This window comes from Callospermophilus lateralis, chromosome 1, assembly GCF_048772815.1.
Source record: "Callospermophilus lateralis isolate mCalLat2 chromosome 1, mCalLat2.hap1, whole genome shotgun sequence".
Classification (NCBI taxonomy): domain Eukaryota; kingdom Metazoa; phylum Chordata; class Mammalia; order Rodentia; family Sciuridae; genus Callospermophilus; species Callospermophilus lateralis.
In genome coordinates this window covers 120,114,407-120,120,074 of record NC_135305.1, presented here as the reverse complement: position 1 = coordinate 120,120,074, position 5,668 = coordinate 120,114,407, and the positions used below count along the sequence as shown (strand labels likewise).

Here is a 5,668-nt window from a genome sequence, read left to right as displayed (position 1 = left end):
TCTGTTCTATTATTCTGTGTTTACTCATATGCCAGTGCCAGGCTGCTTTGGTTACTGAAAGTTTGTAGTATATTTTGAAGTCAGGTAGTGCAATATCTCCAGATCTGCTCTTTTTTGTTGTTGTTGTTGTTGTGGTGGTGGTTGTCTGTTCAAGATTGCTTTCACTATTTGGGGGTCTCTTCTTTCCAGTTCCATATGAATTTTAGATTGTTTAGGATTTTGGACAAGGATTTATTTAATATGACCCCAAAAGCACAGACAACATAAGCTATATAAAAAAGAGGACTGCATCCAACTAAGAAGCTTCTGCACAGCAAAGAAAACCACAAAATGAAGCAACAACCACAGAATAGGAGACTCATTTGAAATTAGAATCCAGGGCAAGAAGACAATGTGCCTTGCTAAGAACTTTCAGTCTTTTGCAGCAAAAATTCCAAAGGGCTTTGTCTCTCTATCCATTTTGACTGTCCTCAGCACCAACACTGGACAGGTATGCTACCAGTCTTTTCCAGGCATCTGTCTGCCCATATCATATCCATGGTGGCACATGGAGGTCATGGCGTTCTCCAATTATACACTTGTAGCTATTGTGACAACCAGACCAAATTTTAATTTGGCCTCAGACTCGCTCCTGAGAATGTCTCTGTGTGTCTTCCTTTTGAAATGTGGTGATTTAAGAGGTATAAATTAACTTGATCATTTTAATATTTTATGATTATACCAAACTAAGTTATTCTTTTTTAAGAGAGAGAGAGAGAGAGAGAGAGAGAGAGAGAGAGAGAGAGAGAGAGGAGAGAGAGAATTTTTAATATTTATTTTTTAGTTTTCAGCGGACACAACATCTTTGTTTGTATGTGGTGCTGAGGATGGAACCCGGGCCGCAAGCATGCCAGGCGAGCACGCTACCACTTGAGCCATGTCTCCAGCCCCCAAACTAAATTATTCTAAAGCATGAATGGGTAAATTCATGGGAATTTAGTTATACTGAATAAATTTAGTTATGCTGAGTAAATCCATCAGACATATTTTTTCTGTATGTGATGAATTTATAATAGACAAAAATAGGAATATTTAAATATCCAAGAAAAAGTCACAGCTTAAAATAGAACTGGGCATAAGTACAGTATAAAGGAGGCTGTCTCTCCCTCTAAAGATGGTCTTCATTCTCCCTGGTATGTGTATTCCTTGCTTTACCCCCAAAACTTTTCACTCTCCAGATAATCCACATTCTCTATTGAATATGCCTCTGCTTCCCTTAATAAACCCCTATGTCTTTGAAAAAATGTAAAGGAACATTTGATAACCTGGAAAATCTTAGTATTCCCAATGGCACACAAAGTACCTCAACCTCTTCCATGTTCCCAGGCATTAGATGATGAGGCTCTGCATACTCGATGGCTTTTATCATATTCTTTGTTTCATCCCTCTCACCATTCTTTAAATCTTTGCTCATTTCAGGATCCCTCCTGAACCCTGAAAGAAGAGGGTATAAGAGGATGCATCTATTCAACCAACACATCTTTCCAGCACAGGAGAGCTGGGGTTAGATGGTGATGCATCTGTATTCTTCCATTCAGCTCTGAGCTCCTTAGGGATGTGAAGAATCAACAGAAAACATCTTTTTACACTAGCAGTGATCAGTATTGGAAAGAGAAAAGGATCAATGAGAGAAGAAACACTGAAGGAGAAGTAGAAAGATACAAGGAGCAAAAAGGGTCCTCATGGATCAGAAGAAATAACATGAAATGGCCTTTTCAACCTTTAAGTATTTGACCAAGACTCAGATGAGGTTTTGATGCTTCTGGGTACAATGAGCTTCCTAAAGAACTTCCTGCCACTGGGACAGGATGAGGGGCTTTGGCAACAGCAGCCAGATACAGGGACTGTGTTGAATGGGAAGGGTCTCCGTAGGGACACTCTACATCTTGGAGAGCCGCCTGTCTTGGTTATATGGTTCTGGATTAGGATTCTCACTGGAATACCCCACCATTAGTTTACATGTGGTGTAGTTTAAATGCTTATCCTTGAGAACATTTGTATGTTATGGTGAATGCCAAATTTGGAAAAGAATCAAAAGAATCTCTTGCTGATAAAGGGGAGGACGTCAGTGATGATGATTTCAAACCAATTACTGAATTTAGATTTGTGCCTAGTGATAAGTCAGCATTGGAGGTGGTGGTCACTGCAGTGTGTGAATGCCAGGCATTGCATCCAGATCCTGAGGATGAAGACTCAGATGATTATGATGTAGAAGAATATGATGTGGAAGCACATGAACAAGGGCAGGGGGACATCCCTACATTTTACACCTATGAAGAAGGATTATCCCATTTAACAGCAGAAAGTCAAGCCACACTGGAGAGATTAGAAGGAAGGCTTTCTCAGTCTATGAGCAGCCAGTGTAACATGGCTGCAGTCCAGACAGAAGATTCAGTAAGAGATTATATAGATGGTCTGGAGATGGATACCACACCAACAGTTGCTGGACAGTTTGAGGATGCAGATGTTGATCACTGAAAATGATTTATGCTGACTTAAATTTCTGCTTATAACTAGGAGATAACTTGGTGCCTCTTCCACTTTGGAGTGGGGTTGATGAAAGTCTTTCCTTCTCCAAAACTCAACATTTAAACCAGTTCTTTCTCAAGACAGACTATACAGAGACAGTAAGTTGTAACCAGCAGAAGGAACTATTAACTTCATTAACAAAGGTGAATTTATTCATCCAAGGGGGTATTTGTAGTTTATCATTTACCCCAAAACTTTGTGTTAGATACCCTATGAGTAAACCTATAATTCCTGCCTTTGCTGTGTGAATCATCTGTACGGTGGCAGGCTCAGGAGCCTGGAGTCTTGGAAGAAAAGGCAAATATCTCAGAGGGATCAGCCTTTGTTATTCTCCACAGAGTCAAGAGTCTTTTCCTGATTTGGGGGGCAAATTAATTAATTCAGGCCTCTGTAGTAGCCTCTTGGGAACTATCCCAGCTACAGATCCTGCCACTGACATGAGTGTTTCTGGCTAGCTTCTGCTTCTTCTGCTCTCTTTTACCAGTCTACCCTGTTATAGCCTCTTAGGTTATATCATTTAATTTCCACCCTCTTAGGTTAGTTTTCTGTACCAGAACAGTGAGCTGAAATGAAAGTCCTCTAAGTACTTCCAATGATAATTGTTTTGTCTTTGTAATAGCATAACAAATAAACCTACATTTTCTATTTAAAAAGACTCAGATGAGCTATAATAAACATATAATATAAAATGTATGACAAAGTTTCCTTGTCTCTGAACCAGAGCTTATAGAAACTGCAATTTCAAGATCTCACTGAGACAGATGAAAGGTTAGCTATGACAGTGTGGTAGGAGTACTTCCCCAGTGCAGGCCCCTTCCCACAGCCAGCTCCCATAAATGACAGTCAGGATAAGGCAATGTCTTCTAGGGCTGCCATAATAAAGGATCACAAACTGGGTGGTTTCGTCTATGGATATTAATTGGCTCACAGTTTTGGAGTCTGTAAGTATGAAATCAAGGCAGGGTCACAGCTTTCTTAAGAGGCTAAGGAAGAATCCATTCCACATTTCACTCCTTGGCTGGTAGATGGCCATCCTCTCTTGGCATCTTTTAATAGTCCTCCTCTGTGCAAAATCATGGAATTTCCTTCTAGATGTTTTGCAGCACAAAACATCTAGGGGCCCTATTCACAGGAAATAGGGCCCACCCAAATGGCTTCATCTTAGTCTGATCATATTTTCAAATAAGGTCACATTCAGAGATACTGGGGGTCAGGATCTTAGAACTTCAATATCTTTTGGGGGTAGACACAATTCAACTCAACATACGGTAGATGTCTGGAAGAAAAAAGAAGTCATATAGACAAAAAAAAATTAATAGTGAAAACTCAAACAAACATCAAAAAAGAAACTTGAAAAGCTTTACCTAGTCAGCTCTGCCCTTATTTTATACTTGTCAGAGTCACAAGTCTGATATATTATTAAGCAACCATAAAATCCAGAAACCAAATCTTTTGAATCAATCTATTACTTTGTATTTGACCTAGAAATAGTTACGATCACATTTAACTTTACATAAACAAATCTACTTGGCCAAGTGCACATACAAATAAGATAAGAAATTTAATATATTTCTTATAATAATAATCACTAAGATCCTGAAATTCCCATAAATTTTAGGTTTCTTGTACATAAACCACTGAAAGCCACTTGTTCTTTTTCAGCATCTGTCTGCCATCCTGCTACTGGGTGACATAGCCCATCAGTATGTGCTGCAAAATGTACAGAAGGAAATTGCATGATGTACTGATGCAGGAGTGCCTCTGCATCACTTTAATCCATACGCAGCTCCATAAATATGAACAGTTCTATTCATTATACCTGGGTAGGACCCCCACTTGGTCAGAGGAGCATGCTATGTGAGCTCAGGTGATTAGTACAACTCCGTGGGCCACGGTGCAGATATTCAGGTCCTGGAGAAAAGGACTATGGACAACTAGGTCCTGTCAACCAAGACTTTGTGAGACACAACCTAGCCTTTGTCTCAACTAAACTCACTGTATCAGTTGGGGTTCTCTGGAGAAGCAGAACCAATTGAATGTATATCTATGTGTGTGTGTGTGTATGTATGTGTGTGTGTGTGTGTGTGTGTGTGTGTATGTGTGTGTGAATATATATATGCAGTCATCCCTTGATATCCATGGGAGATTTATTCCAGAACCTCTCTTATATACCCAGATCCAGGATGCTCAGGACCATAATATAAAGTGACATAATGTTGCATGTAACCTACATACATTATCCTTACAACTTTAAATCATCTCTAAATCACTTATGATACTAATACAATGTAAAATCTATGTAAATTGCTATTTTTTTAAGAAAATAATGTCAAATTTAAAAAGGAAAAGTGTGCTGGATGCAGTGGGGCACACCTGTATTCCCAGTTACTCAGGAAGCTGAGACAGAAAGATCACAGGTGCAAAGCCAATTTCAGCAATTAAGGAAGACCCTGTCCTTAAAATAAAATTAAAGAACTGGAGATGCAGCTCAGTGACTGAGCCCTCACCTAGCATGTGCAAGACCTTGGGCTCAATACCCAGTACTGAATATAGGAAAAATTTGTCTGTACATATTCAGTTATGGCACAAATTATTTATTTTCCAAATATTTTTGATTCACAGTTGGTTGAATCTGCATATGCAGAACCTGTAAATACATATACACATAAATAAATTTATTATAAGAATTTGGCTCACATCATTATGGAGGCTTACAAGTTCTGTGACCTTCAATCTACAAGAGAGAGACCCAAGAAAACCTTCAGTGTAACCCAACCCAAATCCAAAAACCTGAGAGCCAGATAAGCTGAGGGTGTGAATCTGCAGGAGAAAAAACCAGTAAGGGGTATCAGCTCAGCAGTGAGGCAAGAAAATGGGGTGAATTTTTTTTCTTCTGCCTTGTGTTCTACTTGGACCCTCAAGGGACTGGTTGATGCCAGTGATGTTTGGAATGGCATAACTTTATTGAGGCCATAAATTTAAATGCCAATCTCATCAAGAAACACCCTAAAACCTCCCTTAGAGATAATGTGTAATTTGGGACAACCATGGCCATCTAAGATGACACACAGAATTCACTATGACTCTTTTCCAGGGCAAA

At 39.3% G+C, this 5,668-nt stretch overlaps 1 pseudogene; it reads left to right on the top strand.

The window, feature by feature from the left end:
• The first annotated feature begins 1,810 nt into the window (after positions 1–1,810).
• LOC143406577 (methylosome subunit pICln pseudogene) lies at positions 1,811–2,517 on the top strand (annotated as a pseudogene).
• The last annotated feature ends 3,151 nt before the right edge of the window (positions 2,518–5,668 follow it).